The sequence below is a fragment of the Patagioenas fasciata genome, chromosome 4, assembly GCF_037038585.1.
Source record: "Patagioenas fasciata isolate bPatFas1 chromosome 4, bPatFas1.hap1, whole genome shotgun sequence".
Taxonomy (NCBI): domain Eukaryota; kingdom Metazoa; phylum Chordata; class Aves; order Columbiformes; family Columbidae; genus Patagioenas; species Patagioenas fasciata.
This window is the reverse complement of record NC_092523.1, coordinates 57,417,603-57,433,761: the sequence shown is the minus strand read 5'-3', so window position 1 is coordinate 57,433,761 and position 16,159 is coordinate 57,417,603. Positions and strand designations below refer to the sequence as shown.

Sequence of the window (16,159 nt, the reverse complement as noted above, 5' to 3'; positions counted from 1 at the left end):
GTGCAGTGGCATTTGATGCTGTTCAAAAAATACCTGATATTCTAACAGATAGCAAGTAGGTGTCTTTCAAAACCTTATGTTTCATGCCCTTTTTTTCATTCAGCTTTGTCACAACTCCGCAGAAGCATCCAACAAATGCACTGGGCGCGGGGGGGGAAGAAAGATGAAATAGCGTAATATAGATAAAATTACAGATTCCCAGATACAATAGCACTCAGTTAAATTTTCAATTTCCGTCTTAGCCAGAAGGGGATCTTGTACAGAAATGTGTTGACACAGACCTGAATTTCATGGAGAAACACATGTGGCTTTAAGAACACACACACAAACAGAATAGCACACACAAAAGACATCTTTCACATTACAAAGAGCCCTGAAAAGCTGATGAAATAAAGTTCTTGCTCGACTATTAGTATTTCTGCATTTAGCTCTTTGAATGTACTCAGTTTTCAGAAAACAGGTTATGACCCTGTTAAGTTTTAAAAATCAGTCTGCCTCACTCTTGCATCACAAAATACTTAGCTGTTACTTTATAATTTGGTAAAGTAACTTCAGTTTCTGAAAATAAAAATGTCTTCTTAGGTTGTCGGGAAATTGTCACCTTAAAACTATACTAAAAGATAGATTTTCTACATTTACACTGGTATGGCTGAACTACAAGTTTCATGTATTTCTATGTATGTAACTAAAATATAGAGCCAAATATTAATGAAATCACAGCTTTGTAGTACTCAGGCCTTTTAGAAGTTCTTGACAGATTTTCATTTTACAATCTATCAAAATGGACAGACATTCTAACTAACAAGATGAATATACAGATACAATAATTTTGGTTCTGTTTTGCAGTGGCATTATGAGACCCAGCCTTAACGCAACTTTGGGATGCACTGGCATGGCCGACGTTCTGAAGTGTTCAAACAAAAGATATCTTTGACATCAGCTGTATTTACTGTCTGTGGACACATCAGCAAACAACACATGATGATACCATTTTCTGGGGGTGAATAGACATATTAACCCTCAGCATGCTACATTGCTCCTGTTCAAGCCCAGAATTTGGGATATGCACATTCCATCTCGGTGGCACTTCTTGGCTCAGATTAGGCACTCTGATGCTCAGTGACATAACTTGTAAAGCAGAAATATAATTTGTGGTATAAATGTAAGTCAGAGGCTTCTGCCAGATGGTAGAAAGTTAGAAGAGATCAGTAAAATGAAAACCAGGTTTCTCGACATGGCTGTTCCAGCCGTACATAGTGACTGAATAAATTTTTAATTCTGAAAGAATTGGGCTAATACTCAGCACAGAAGCTGGAAGTATCTATGCTAACTAGACAGACAAGCCAATTTTTACTTTGCTTTTACTTCATTTCATTTACTACTCCAGATAATTTTCAAAATGATTTTGTTTCTTCTTAGGCTATTAGATATTTTAGCTGCAAGGCAGGATGCACACGGGCTCTCTGGGAATGTTTTGCTGGATACGCAGTAGAGATAAATAATTTCCTTTGTTGTTTATGTCCCCTAAAGGACATATTCTGCATTAAAATTAACAGAGTCATTCCATGCAGATGTGCACAAACATGTCAGGTATCAAGCTTACTGTGATAAAACCTCTGAATACTAGTTTCTAAGCATTGGTATCAATATATGAGTCTATATTGAATATATTTCCATATATTGATATGTGGATAATTGATGTACACTAAATTTTTGTCCTATTACTGTTGCATAATTCTGTGGAAAGGATTTGGTTTAGGCTTTAACAGCACATCGTTTAGAACAGCCTCACTGGGATAGATATATCTAAGTTGCTTGTTGTTTTTTTTTTGTTTGTTTTCCCAAAGTGTCTTTATCTGTTTGCAATTTGGGATCAGAGTCCTAGTGTCACTTTGTTATGTGAGATGTGACCCTACCCAGCTTTGTCTCTGCTCTGTTTTTAGGATTTAGCCAATCTCTATTCTTACCTGCTTGATTTACATAATTATATTTTGTAAATAATATATATGATTTTTTAATAAAGAGATTCCATGTATTTCTGGAAAGGAAAAGAACGTGAGTCTAAGCAGTATTTTCTACAAGTCTTTCTTGGCACAATATTTATAATGTTGTTTTAGCAATCAAACCATCAACACGATCAAATTTGAGTAAGTTCATTGCCAGGAGAAAAATCTATCCCCAAAAAGTATTATGTGAGCACTAAATCCTAACCTACACTTTTGCTCAGATTTTATATTGCGATTGAGTTTAAATGCTTATGTATTTCATACAAGCTGTTTAAACATGGAAAAGGTCATCAGGATTCACACTGAGATGCTTCGTGCTACTCAGATTTGCCAGCGTGCATGGTATTAGTTATTCAGAGCACAATTTCTCTCACCAGGGAGGGGAGGAAGGATAAATGCAGAAGTTGAATGCCAGTTGTATGTTTTTCTTTCATGTTCAGAATGTTGAGGCAAGGGAGGACAATTGTCTTTTCCATTCATATGCCTCTTATTTCCGTTTTCAGAGTGTTTGATAGTAGGCCAGGTGCACCATGGCCCTGCTCATAAACCTTTATAGTGCCGCAGGCAGACGGGTGAGCTCCCAATGACTGGGACTTCTGGTCACAGCGACAGGCACTGGCTCAACCAGACTTAAACCTTTCACCTTGCACTATGTGGATTGTGTTTGTAAGGAAAAACAAGATTAATTTTTCATTAGAGCCCATTTGGTTATACAAGATAATACTTAAATGAGCTGTAGCTCCCTCTCGCAGTAATATTTGAGATGTTCCACTGCTGAGTAAAATGCCTTTCTCCAGGACAGTATTCTGCATTTAAACGATAACACTTTTTGTTCAATTAATTCAGATACTCCAGCTCCATGACGAAAAGGTTTGCAGGAAATGATTTACCTAAATGTTCTGGTACTCGCTCGCTGGTTCCTGGGGAAGGAAACATCAGGTGAATAGTGCTCTGCAGTCAGAATGTCCTGCCCCCATCTTCAGGGTTGGAAGAATTACTGGCCAAAGCACCTCAGTAGTCGCAGCTATTGGGAACAGATATATATAGGTAGGTTATTCCTTGTATTGATAGTTCCATTTCTGAGTCAAGGGCCTATTTTAATGTTACTTTTTGAAACATATGGGGAGCGTATCATCTCCATTCCTATCTGAACCTGGTAACAGCTCAACTTTCATATTTCCAAATTCCCGTCTTTCTCACTTTACATGTTTCTAATGGAATGAACCAGCACACTAAAACTATTTATGAACTTCAGATCTAATCCTGACCTGAAGACTTTGTTCCTTTGCTATTTCTGGCAGTGCCAGGGCTTTTTGGGTTTATTAGTTGTTATTTGTAGTACCCGTTACTGCTCTTTTAAGATCTTTTTCATAGCATGAGTCTTAAAGCACTCTGTACCCTTTTTTAAAGTCTTACCTTAGTGATTTTTGATGCCCAGTATGGTTTCCATTTCTTGCACGTTACAAATGTGAGCCATACAACAATCCTGATCTATTTCTGAGCATGACTAATGAAGACTCAACTGCTGTGTCCCTGAAAAATATTCTTGTTACAGTCCTTCTGGTATGACAAGATGGTTCCTTTATCATAAAAGCATGTTTTACAGCTTGAGGATAAGCAAGAATAATACTCTATTTGCAAGATGGTAATTACCTCCAACAGAATTATAATTATATTTCATTAAAAGTTTCTGAGGCTGGGTTAGTTATAATGCACATTTAGAGGATACTTGTAGAAAATGAGTATGAGATTTATACACACAGCTGTAAATAAACTGTCACAACGGGCAGGTATCATAAGTAAAGATTAGACCTGTGACAGAACTATTTTTGAGGATTTCTCCTCTCCCTTATGTTTGCAAGCATTTTAAAGCCTTCCAGCATATCAGCTTCTGCTTCCTCATGAAAATAAGAAAACAATTTGCATTTGAGATACGAATTTTTTTAAATTTTATATTTGCATCCTCTTCAACACCCCAACATTGTTACAGAACTTTGAAAAAATCTTCACCTTGCCTTCCAGTATTCCACTGGAATACTGCAGAATGTTTCAAGATATTAAAACATGATGTCTAATTCAAGAGCCAGGTCAGTTATTCTTAATATAATTAAACTGAAGCAGATATTCAAGCTTATATTTCACAGCTTGCAACCATGAGTACTTGTGGATATAACTAAAGCTTGACTGCTTGGCTACGAGCTGCTAAGACTATAATATTTTACTGTATTTTAACCACCTAAAGAACTCAGGGGAATATTTTCATGTGTGGAACATAAGAAGTCCTATATTATATTTTTGACAGCTGAATCACATGGTTTATCCTATCAACTATGTCCAACATCATTAGAGATAACACACAAGAGAAATATGTGCTGTGTTAAATACAAACAGTTCATTTCTTACCTGTGCAGCTTCCTTGATAGTTGTAGTAACCACAAACCACTGAGGCATAAAGAGAGGATAACGTGGCTTTACGAATTCCTTATTCCCACCTCATTTAAGCTTCTGTCTCATGCAATTGCCCCAGTTTTTGCTGATTCCTTCCTTTGTGCAGAAGGTGAGAGAGCTGTGAATCCGGAAAATAGCAGAGCTTTCATGAGTACAATCTCTTCAACCATGGCTATTTTCTTGAGAATGGAATTAGTTAGAATATGTAGTCTAAGGCTCAGACATGTACCTCTGAGAATGCACCATCATTCTTGGTGGTAAAAAACTGATCATAAAATACAAATCTGTTCAAATCTTTCTGCTGTGTTTTGTATTTACAGTTTTGATCCATCTAGGATTTCAGTTCAGATTTTATCTTTCCAGAACATTCAGAACTGGGACACTGTTTACAAGTAAGTAAAAAGACAGCTCACACTATGTTCTAAACATTTTGATACATATGAATTCAGGATTCTTGCTTACCTAATCACTAATTATCGTATTGCTTTGACAGTAACATGTAGTGCTGCTGGGGAAAACAAAGGCTTCAGAGTACAAAAACTGCCAGAAAGCGCTATGTACCTTTAGTTTACTTAACATTTTTCTTTCTTAAGCAGAAGAAAACAGTGAGGAGGTAACAGTGATATGATTGTTGAAAAGAAATTGGCAGAAAAAGTACAGGTCCTCGTATTATTCAGAAACAAAAATGGAAGCAGAGAAGCTGTCACTGGAGGGAAAAAAAAACCAAAAACACAACAGCCCAGAATAAAACAAAAACAAAAACACCAACAAAAAAACACCAACAAAAAACCAAAAAATAATGGTCAGTACTTCACGCAGTCATCAGTCAAGTGGGTACGTTGGTGCACATTTAAAACCTTGACAGGCAACTCACAGAACTCTACAGCCCAGGTCGTTGTAGCTGGGGTCCTGTTGGACAGCAGGATGACCATGAGCCAGCACTGTGCCCTTGTGGCCAAGAAGGCCAATGGCATCCTGGGGTGTACCAGAAGGGGACTGGTTAGTAGGTTGAGAGAGGTTCTCCTTCCCCTCTACTCTGCTCTGGTGAGACCACACCTGGAATATTGTGTCCCGTTCTGGGCCCCTCAGTTCAAGAAGCACGGGAGCTGCTGGAGAGAGTCCAGAGCAGGGCAACAAAGATGATTAAGGGAGTGGAGCATCTGCCTTATGAGGAAAGGCTGGGGGAGCTGGGTCTCTTTAGCTTGGAGGAGGCTGAGGGGTGACCTCATTAATGTTTATAAATATATAAAGGGTGAGTGTCAGGAGGATGGAGCCAGGCTCTTCTCAGTGGCAAACAATGATAGGACAAGGGGCAGTGGATACAAACTGAAACACAGGAGGTTCCACTTAAATTTGAGAAGAAACTTCTTCTCAGTGAGGGTAACAGAGCACTGGAACAGGCTGCCCAGAGAGGTTGTGGAGTCTCCTCTGGAGACATTCAAAACCCGCCTGGACACATTCCTGTGTAACCTCATCTAGGTGTTCCTGCTCCGGCAGGGGGATTGGACTGGATGATCTTTTCCAAACCCTTACATTCTGTGCTCCTTAACATTTCAAGAGTTATACATGAGGTCACCCAGACTGGGTTTCAATCTGAAAATAAAATAAATTTCAGTATATAACAGTGGCTTCCGAGAAGGAAAATAATCAAATTAAGTTAAACTACTCACATTTTTAACAGACTTGGACACAGTAGTGCACAAATATTATTTACCTAGAAACACCTGAAGTTTTCTTGCATTATACCATTTGTTTTAGCAGGTGGCCACATAGAATTATACATTTATGCAAAACAAACATCTCTTCCTGCACTGTGCAGTACTTTATATTTCACCATCCAGAGAAGATCAGATCCCGCCTGCATGCGGCACATGTCAGTGCAACCAGAGCAAATCCCACAGCTGCTGCCCAGGAAGAACTTCTGTTGATGTCAATGACCGGTGAGACTCTGCTGCTCCTAAGCGCACCACTTTTTAATTTATTTGCTCCCAGTGATTTAAAGAGATTTCCCACATACTAGTGAACTGACAAGCAGAACAATCTAACTGACAAACTGTTAGCTGAGCTCTGCAATGACATAGTCAGATCTATACAACTCTATGCTTCAGTTGCATGAGCAGAAATTACAGCAGTAGTCATCTCAGACTTCACCGCCACACTATAGGCTTTAAGTTATGATTATATTTTTCTCTTTTTATCCAGGATTCTACCATTCTACTTTCCATGTATATCTGGATCAGAAGAAGATAGGACTAATAAATGGCTTAAAGCTGATCGCTCATGGCAGACTATTTTCTTCTACTTTGGAAAAATTCAAATTGGCAGTGGGTGCTAACGCCAGCCTGTCCTTATTCAAGATAAAAGTTAGAACAGCAGGCCCACGATGGCAGAGATGAGAATTTTCCTTCCTTTCTCTCCACTAGAGAGGCACACATATCAAGCTGAGAGAAAGGCAAAAGTGAAATAATAAATAAAACCTTGGTTCTTTCCTTTTGTTTGGGCACTGACTAGTACAATCAGACCACTTGCAGATGCCGGGAGACAGATACACCATCTGTAAAGCTGCTATAACATGTACCTGCATGAATAAGGAAACCAGGAAAAAAATAAAAGTGGTTAGTGGGAGAAGGGAAACGAGTCCAGAATCCCTGAGGTTAAAAGGCTTTGAGTATGTGTGTGTCTGTATGCTGATACGATGGAGATCCTTAATAATTGCTTTGTAAAAGCTTGACCTTGTGACAAGAATTAGACTCCCAAGGATCTCATAATACCCCAAGGTCCTGACTTGTTTCTCACCATCTCTTCCATCTCCCCACCCTCATTAGGGGTGGATTTTACCAGCATTCTTGAGGCACGCAGTTCATTAAGCCTTTTTTTGTTAATCTGCTCCAAATTGGTCTTGATATGATCCTTGCTTCCCACTGCAATTGGCTTAGGAACTGAATTATCCCTGACATTTGCTCCTCTCGGCAGGACCTTAGTGATGGGGTACTACGGATCGAGGGGTTTACGGTATTATGGTTCATGCATCGCTTGGGCTTAAAAAATGACAGAACAGCCTGATACTATTGTTTTCCTGAGATTTTTGCCATTTGAACTTAGTCTAAAACAATTGTGATATACAGAATTTAATAATTCTGATTATATCACTAACTTAATTGAAAATGTAATTTTCTGTATGAAAATTCCTGATGCAGTTTGCTTACCCTTGATAGTAAGAGATTTAATCTGGGCTCTAGGAAACTTTAAGAGACTTGCTTATGGTCGGGTTTCATGTGAAATTATTCAATCCGGTTAAAGATTTTTCTTTTAAATCTTTTGTCTGAACCACTTTAAAATAATTAAAAATAAATCACAAGCTGAAGGTTGTTTCTTTCTAGAGATGTACTATAATTAGTTCAAGTTGATTTGTTTGAAGGAAGCTTTATGAGAACAATAATCTCATAAGCTCCTGCTTTTAAATTTTGTCGCTTTCACTACAGAAAGTTGTTCTGGGTTGGCAAAAGTAAGGTTTTTATATTTTCAGTGCCAGTAACTGAAAGTAATTCCTTGTTCCTTGCAATGAATGCTCCATTTGCTGCAACTAATAGCACAGCATTGCTAAATAGCAGAGGTTTTATGTTTTTTATTAACCCTTGCTCCTCCTCAGCAAACCAGGCTTCTCCTGGGAAATGTTTTTCCCCAAAAAACCTGTGTATCTCATGTGAGATTCTCATTTCTGACTTGCTCAGTTTGCACATTCTTTTCTTTCATTGCCTAAATCACAACTTTTCCACCTGTTTGATCAGCTGTTACAATCTCTCAGCTATAGATTCTGTTCCTAGCAAGCACCTGATGTTATTGCCACAAAACAGGCAAGAACAGATATTAAAAAATGCGTTCAATATAACCAAGATCTCTGAAAGAGCCCTCACTTCTATCACAGGACTTACTGTGGATAAATAATAGGTGCACCTATACAGCACCTATAGATTACAAGTGACAGATGTGATACACCATTATCGACAGAATTATTGTCTGATTCCATAGCAATCACATCTTGCCACTCACTCATGAAAAGGTGTAAATAGCCTTAATAAATCTTAAAAACATTTAGAGAAAAAATTTACTGTGAATTTACAGGTACCAAACGCCTTACTTTGGTGAAGCTAGAGAAAGGACTGTGTTTATTTATTAAGAAGAGAAAAAAAAAAGTAAAAGATAACCTAAGTACTGATATCAGCCTAAAGACAAAACATATGTTATTTGAGAGCTTGTAATATGCAGAAGGCCACTGACAAAACTGGAATCAGGAGTATCCAATTTGGAAAAATAAAAAAAAAGGAATAAAAAATAAAAAATAAATAAAAACAACTGAAAAAAATCACAACAATAACTACACTAGTAACTAAATATCTGATGAATTTCCCATTGCCCTGAAATTCATACATCAAGTTTGAAACAACTGCATTTGATTTACAACGCGCTAAGCAAGCTTTGTTAAGCATTTACCATGTTGTAGAATATGGCTAATGCTGTGTAGAGTTCAGACTGAGTTATCACAATTTTAGATCTTGAAATTTAGGAAGTATACAAAACTTTAAAATATTAGCAATACAGAAAACAAAGTGCCTAGCAATGCTTACCGGGTGCTCTTTTTGTTTGTTTGTTTTGCTTTGTTACAAAGGAAAGGGTTACTGTTTTGAAAGCATTTTGTCCTAATTACAAATAATGAAATAGAGACAAATAACCTTCACTGACTAAGCAAATCATCTGTGTCCATAAGACTCATTGAAGAGTGACTTACCTTAATATACGATTACACTATTATACTACTAATTAAGCTCCAAGGATGAAAAAAAAATATTTTAATAAATTCCTTTTTATTGTGTATCTATATTTGTGTGTGTATTTGTCTAATATTGTGGTTATTATAGTTTTCAATAAGATATTTCCTTTAATAGAAAGCACACTTCTTACTTTTTTAGCTACTTCTCTGTAGCTAAAAAATATTTAATAATCAATAGTATCAATAGCTGTTGGAGCAATTTTGTTGGAATGAAGATATATTCCAGTGGAATCTGAAACAGGTTAGTAAGCCTGGCAGTGGAACAATTTGAACGATGGCTTCTGATGAAGCAAGCAGAAGGCTGGACACTATAGAAAGCAAATTTCATTTTCAGAATTATTGCCTGGCTTTCAAAACTGATGTTAGCATGTAAGTTATCTAATTGATTCTGTAAAATATTTACACGGAGCTGGACAACTATGAGATATACACTATTGACTTTTCAAATGACACGTCTAAAAAGGCCCATGAGTTACACTGACTCGGGAACTGGTCCTGTTGTTTTTCGCAGTGCACACAGGCACTTATTAAATCTTTGCTTGAGCCAAGACAATTTTTAAAGCCTAAGTAGGTCTTGCTACGGACTTAAGGGTTCTGCTGATGAAGCTGCAACTCCTGGCTGGCTGCTTTGGGCTGTGTAAGAAGCATCACCTTATTTCTTGACTTCTGTGCTAGTAGGTACAACAAAAACCTTATCGGCCATATATTCACTACCTGTGAGGAAAGACACAGTTGTTTAATTTGGGTTTTCCAGGAGGCATTGAGGGAATCGTACTTGTAGAGTAGCATCCTACTGAGGCAGGGAATGACAACCCATTCCACAAAGAATTTGGAGTCTGAGGAAACATGTTAGGTAACTGAAGCCAAATCTGAACACGAAGTACAGAATTAGTCAGCCACCTCCTGTCTGGTTTTGGGATAGAGACACATTTTTACAAGACAAAAAAGATGTTTTTGTTATTACCCTTTGTATTTTATTCTGCTGTAAACTTGCAATATCTTCTGCCTCAGTAACTAAAAAAAACCCAACAAACTGCACAACTAATTTTTTGCTCATCATAATATATACTCATTGGTACAATAAAAATAAATCAATAAAGAGATTTGCAATTCAGGAAGTTGTTCCAGCACAGAGGAAGGATTAAAAAAATATAAAAGCTGCAAAGAATTTGTGTCAGGTAGACACTTGACATTGGCAGCCAATAAAGGTAAGAAATACATCCACCAGAGAATCAAGAAATGGAAAAATTAATTAAGATAGCAACGTCACCAATGAAAAAAAAAGAGTCTATATTTTTGTCTGAGACTAAATGGTTATGGATTAAAAGCTCAAAATGACATGGTTTCTTTAGCTATGGGGACAGATGGATAAATTGAAGGGCAGCAAGTAGTCTGCGCAAGATGTTGTCAGGCAAATACTTGGAAGTGCAGAATGTACAGACTCCCGTCAAAAGCCAGAAGACAAGAAGAAAAGTCAGATAATGGAAGCTGCACAAATATCTATACTCGAAGTTACACAGTTTCTGGAAATCACAGATCACTGAAACTCACTTTCAACTGAATGAAAGTAGTATACTTTCTCGTCTAAAACATTAATAAGTCCAAACCACCCAGGAAGAGGAAAACAATCTCTGCCTTGTTCTTCAGAATTCCTTGACCACAGATCCCTTCCAACACAGACTTTTCTGTGATTCTCTGATTCTGTATCAAAAAATTGAAAAATCACTTATTTTCAAAGCATTCCACAGAAGTTTACAAGAGAAATTAAAAATTGTAAAAAGGCAATGTAGTGCCTCAACAGATGGCTAAAAGAGGCAGGACTGGAAACATATACACTACTTCAAAACTGCAAGAGCAACAATGATAGAATTTGAGGCATGGAGAGGCTATGAGAAATACTAATAGACTGAACAGATTGGGCTGGTTTAGTCCCAATGCATTTATTGAGCAATATTGGGAATATAAATTATTTTTTGTACTTAGCTGGCAGGATCAGTCTCAGCAGTTCTTTTAACAAGTTCTTAATGCAGTTACCGTACTTGAAAAAACATTTTAGGATTCAAATGATTCTGTTCCTTCGAGAATCGCTGTCCTTGTGTATATAGTATATTGACTTTGCTACCAAAATATGCTCCTAACAAATGTTTCTTTTTGTGTTCGAGACATAAGTATATATGTGGATATTTCAGAGTGGCTGCTTATTTCTTCTCTTGGATACTGGCTGATTTAATATCCAGCAGGACTTTGCCAAGCATCACCTTCACATGGACAGATTATTTCACCATAGACAAGTACTCTGCAAAAGCAAAATGCATTGATATAAGCTCTACCTACCCAGCAGAGAGTTTTGGGCAACCACACAACCAGTATTGCTGACACAGAAAAAGTCCTCCTCCTGTTTTTACCTTGTTTCTTAACAAGTTGCAATTAGAAAGAATTTTTTTGAGTGTACACCACACCACCAGCAGCCAAATCAGAAAGCTCTGGCCTGGTGTAGGACCAACTAACGTTTTCATTTGGAGTGTTTCAAGCTGAAGCTGCAGCCTTCTCCGTTACGGCAATTACTCTCATCCCAGCATCTAAACAGCCAGTTTGATGGCTCTAGCAAAAGCAACTGTGCAAAATGCTACGAGAGTTGCTGATCCCCTGAAAAACATTTATTTTGTTTTTATGATTGTGAGTGCTAAAAGTTTGTGCTATGTGTCTTTGATGTGGCACACAACCAGACTGCTGAAAAACAAGAATTTCTAACACTCACTTTAAAGCAACTCAGTGCAGCCCCCCTGGAAATCTGCAGTATGTTTACAATATTGTTTGGAACAATGTCTGACAATGCTGTCCCATTTACTACACTGCAAACCTGATGGCTATAATCCTTGAAAAAGAGCATGTAAAAAAAAGACAAAGGTGCCTTGTGCAGAAGAAAACTCACATTTGATGGTCAGGCCTGGTTGCTGCCGCTGCAGCCTCTGTTGTATTACACCTTCAGAAGTCCTTGATGGAAGCACTTCCCAACCGCATCACCGCGGCTGCGCAATTGCTGCCACACTGCTGAGAACCATCCTTATCCAAAAAGATGAAGACAATACATGGAACTGAAATAACGACAGAATGAGGGTGAGAGGTTATCAGACATACTTACTGATTAACCCATGCAAGAACACGAGAACAGGCAGGTCAAAATGTGTTCACAGACCATGACACTCTATCAGTTCTTGCCCCTGCTTTTGGACCATATTCCAAACATCACAAATGCCTAACCTTGCTTTTGAATATAAATTAATAATTTTTGCTTCTCCAGTGTCATCTGTTTCCTTCATACTTTGAGAGAAACAATCTTTGCCTCTGTAGGGTTTCGAGTCATGTTGTCTATGCAGACCGCTTCCTTCTCTAGAAAGCTGCCTTGCCAATATTCTAGGCACCCTTCTTCAAAGAATACAGCACCGCAATTATTCGCTGGCTCTCTAGTATTGTGGAATGACCACCTTCTTCCTGTAAGGAGCTGAGTACATTCCTATTGAGCTGGGGGGTCAAAAGCTTCAGGTGCCATACCCAGCTCTGTATGCCTGCAGACAAGCACCTCGGGGAATGTGATGAAAAGTGTTTCTAGACAGTGCACTGGCATCTGCCCGAAGTGCATCAAACCTCTTCAAACAATCCTGTTATGGATTCATGCTTATGTATTTTCTGCAGAAATTCTCTGAGATGCTGATACATACTACAAATATTCAAAGTTTTCATCCCTGGATGAAAAATTTCAGTATTCTTCGCTGCAGTGCTAGGTTTTCTGCACATTTTACTCAATATTCCAAAAGAGACCATAATTTAATTTGGAAAATAAAAGGAGGGAAATGGTTTTCTAGTACTAACTAGTAAGTGCTATGTGCATAAACATCAACTTGCTGTCCCTCAAACATTTGACAAAGTGCAATCACTCACTCCATGTTTAGCAGTCTGTTTTTACACAAATGGTACAGCACGGCATGAGAGACATACATTACCAGTGCAGTCTGATAATGTGCAATAAACAGCAGCAGTGCCAACAGAGTCCTGAAGTTGCTTCCACGTGACACACTTCTAAGTAATCTGCATCTGTGTGATTATGGCTCTTACAGATATAAACAACTTCTTTCAGTCTAAATATTTCCATCCTTTTTTTTAATGAGTTCTCCTTCTGTCAGACAGAGCTTGCATTCATCTCACTGCTAGCCATCAAAAAAGGGAAAAGACTTCTGAAAATAATGCACTATAAATGCTGCTTCTCTCCCAGGCTGAGCTTCCTTCCTATTGCTTGCTGGCCACAAATTAACAGTTTGACTGTTAAAACCCTTGTCAAACCTGTTTCTTCACTTCAACATCTAAGCCAGGAAACCCAACTGGCCTTTATTACACAGCTCTAACACCATAAGAACATTGAGAGAAATGGAAATTTTTTACAAGGAGAAATGCATGATTTGTGCAAGGATTCCTCTGCTTTCTTCTGGGGCTCACAACAACAAGGCAATCATTTTTTCAAGGCCGAAGTTGGAGGTTCGCGCAAGGAGACCTGCTGCCTCTTTTTTTTTTTAAATAAGAAGTATCCCAAATTTTAGGCAAATTATCTGCACTCAGGTTTCTAAAGCCATGCCTCAGTAAATCCTCGGTCCTTGATGTGTGTTACTGTGACAGTCTACTTGGCAAAGCACAGCTATTATCTTTACAATATCCGTACTTGAAACTCAGTAACATATAACAGTTTAAACCACAACAGCTGCATGCCTTTTCTATATAAATATTAAAAACCTACGTCAGCAGAGCTTTTCAGACCCGGGGCTGTCTCCTCCTGCGTTGGGAGAAGGTTGGGAGGCAACAAAGAGGCTCCGCACCGTCAGCTGGGGAGGTAGACAGGCCGGGAAGCCCAGTCTGGTCCGACGTTCCTGTGGGGTCTCACAGCGTCCACCTCAGCTGCAGGAAAAGCTGATGGCAGTACAAAAATCTGCTTACCTCAGGCACCGGAATGAGCTGGTAATTGCAAGTTTAGCCTGAAATAGGTGGGTTTTTGTCGATTGTTTTGTCTCAGAGTTTTCATCATATCGTCTTCCAGGCAACAGTGAAAAGTAGCAGCCCATGCAGGCATGAACAGGGATTTCTCGCAGTCAAGGCACTGCTAAAAGAGTATTTTGAAAATACCTTAAATGTGACTTACCTGAACACAAAGCTCAACTCTTCTCAGTGGAACGATTTTTTTCAAAAGTAGAAATCTCAAAATCTAGACAACAGTGAAGCCAATTCTAGCCCTGTAACAGTTCAATATCGTTGATCTGCTTTGCGGGAATAGTCTTTTGACGAGCATTTAGTCTTTGCAAATACCTGCTCATCTTTTTCTACATTTCAAGGCTTTGCAAATGAACACATTTACTGGTCCAAACTTTTGTCAAGATGTCACCAGCCTAACTGTGGCTGACACAAGTTGTCACCATCAGTCCACTGGCAATCTAAGTATTGCACTTATTATTAAAAACTTCTTGAGACCCCCATAGACACAGGCCACTCTCAGGGTCACCCCTAAAAATGTTGCTGTTTGTCCTCAAATCCCAGTGCTGGCAGGCCTGCTCCAAAATACCTGGCTGCAGGAAAGCTGCTCTCATACTAAGTCCAAATTCAGGTCTACTATAAAAGGCATGAGTTTGCTTCCTCCTTTACTGCACCTACTTTGCACAATCAGTGCTTAAAACCTGGAGGGACCATTGTGGCACAGACTTATTGTGGAATCGGAATCAGAAGCCTTCTAATCCACTTGTGCATTGCTGAAAACAACTCGGAACCCAAGCTGGTATTGGTTAAGATTGCACGAAGGGAAAAAAAGTTTCTGGGAGCCTTTTTTTTTTTTTCCATTTTTCCATTGCAGAAAGCTGGTTTGTTTTGCAAACTACTTATTTTCCTTTGAAATATAATGTTATTTTCTGGAAGACCCAGAGCATGAACTAAACTCTTACTAGAGGGGAATACAGCAGTACCGTCTTCTTTTCTTTAGCGTGCTTTAGTAAATAATACTTCATCATTTATTTGCTAGCATCTGAGAACACATTTTTCTTCCAGCTATCCACAGCATCTCTCAGGTAAAAACAAGGACTAATCTGAGCCATGACTAAAAAACCCTGTTTTAAGCAGAACAGAAGACAACTGTGCTTCTGAATTAATTGAATTTGTGTGCAAAAAGGGAAGAATGGTTTGGGTGCATCAGAATCTCAGCAACACAAATTGGAAAAGAGACTGTCACGACTTCCTTAAGCATCTCTGAAATGCCAGGCTCTCCCTCCTGAAAGTAGAGCTGCTTCTGTACCTTCCATACCACCATCAGCATGTATGTATTTCATTAAAGACTGAGAGGGATTTACATTAGGCATTCAGTTTTCATTATTATGGTATACGCTTTTGACCTGGTTAGACAACTGCCAACTCTTTGCTGCCCAGACAGAACTCATATGAAAGCCTGGGATTCCCAAGGACCATGCAACCCTCCAGGTGCTGCAGGATTCCCTGAAACAATGGGAAAAAATCAAGGCGGATAGCGAAAAAAGTAGAGAAGTTAACTTACAGAGTAACTGTGAGTAATAAAGGACCAGAGTTATTAGCAGTCAGAGCTGCTACCTGAAATAGCAGAAAACATACCTGTGCATTCACACAAATGCAAATGTGACATAAAGTGTTAAAAAAAATACTGTTTGGACAATGAAGCAGTTGGATCAGCCCAGTCCTCTCTGCTCATTCACACTCTGTACTCCCTTTAGGTAACCTGAGAATATGGCATGAGATAGAAGTAACACACGTAAAAAAAAAAAAAAAAAGTAGGATTCTTAATGTGCCTTTATAAACAAATCAAGTGTATGGCACGATG

The 16,159-nt window shown here is 38.5% G+C and overlaps 1 long non-coding RNA gene across 1 annotated transcript; it reads right to left on the bottom strand.

Annotated features, from left to right (window-relative positions):
- Positions 1-2: 2 nt before the first annotated feature.
- LOC139827828 (uncharacterized) lies at positions 3-12,369 on the bottom strand. The gene is made up of 5 exons (XR_011738857.1): positions 12,215-12,369; positions 4,410-4,572; positions 3,423-3,539; positions 2,897-3,030; positions 3-140 (listed from the first exon to the last, which is right to left on the bottom strand). It is a non-coding gene; the product is annotated as an uncharacterized lncRNA (long non-coding RNA).
- Positions 12,370-16,159: the final 3,790 nt, after the last annotated feature.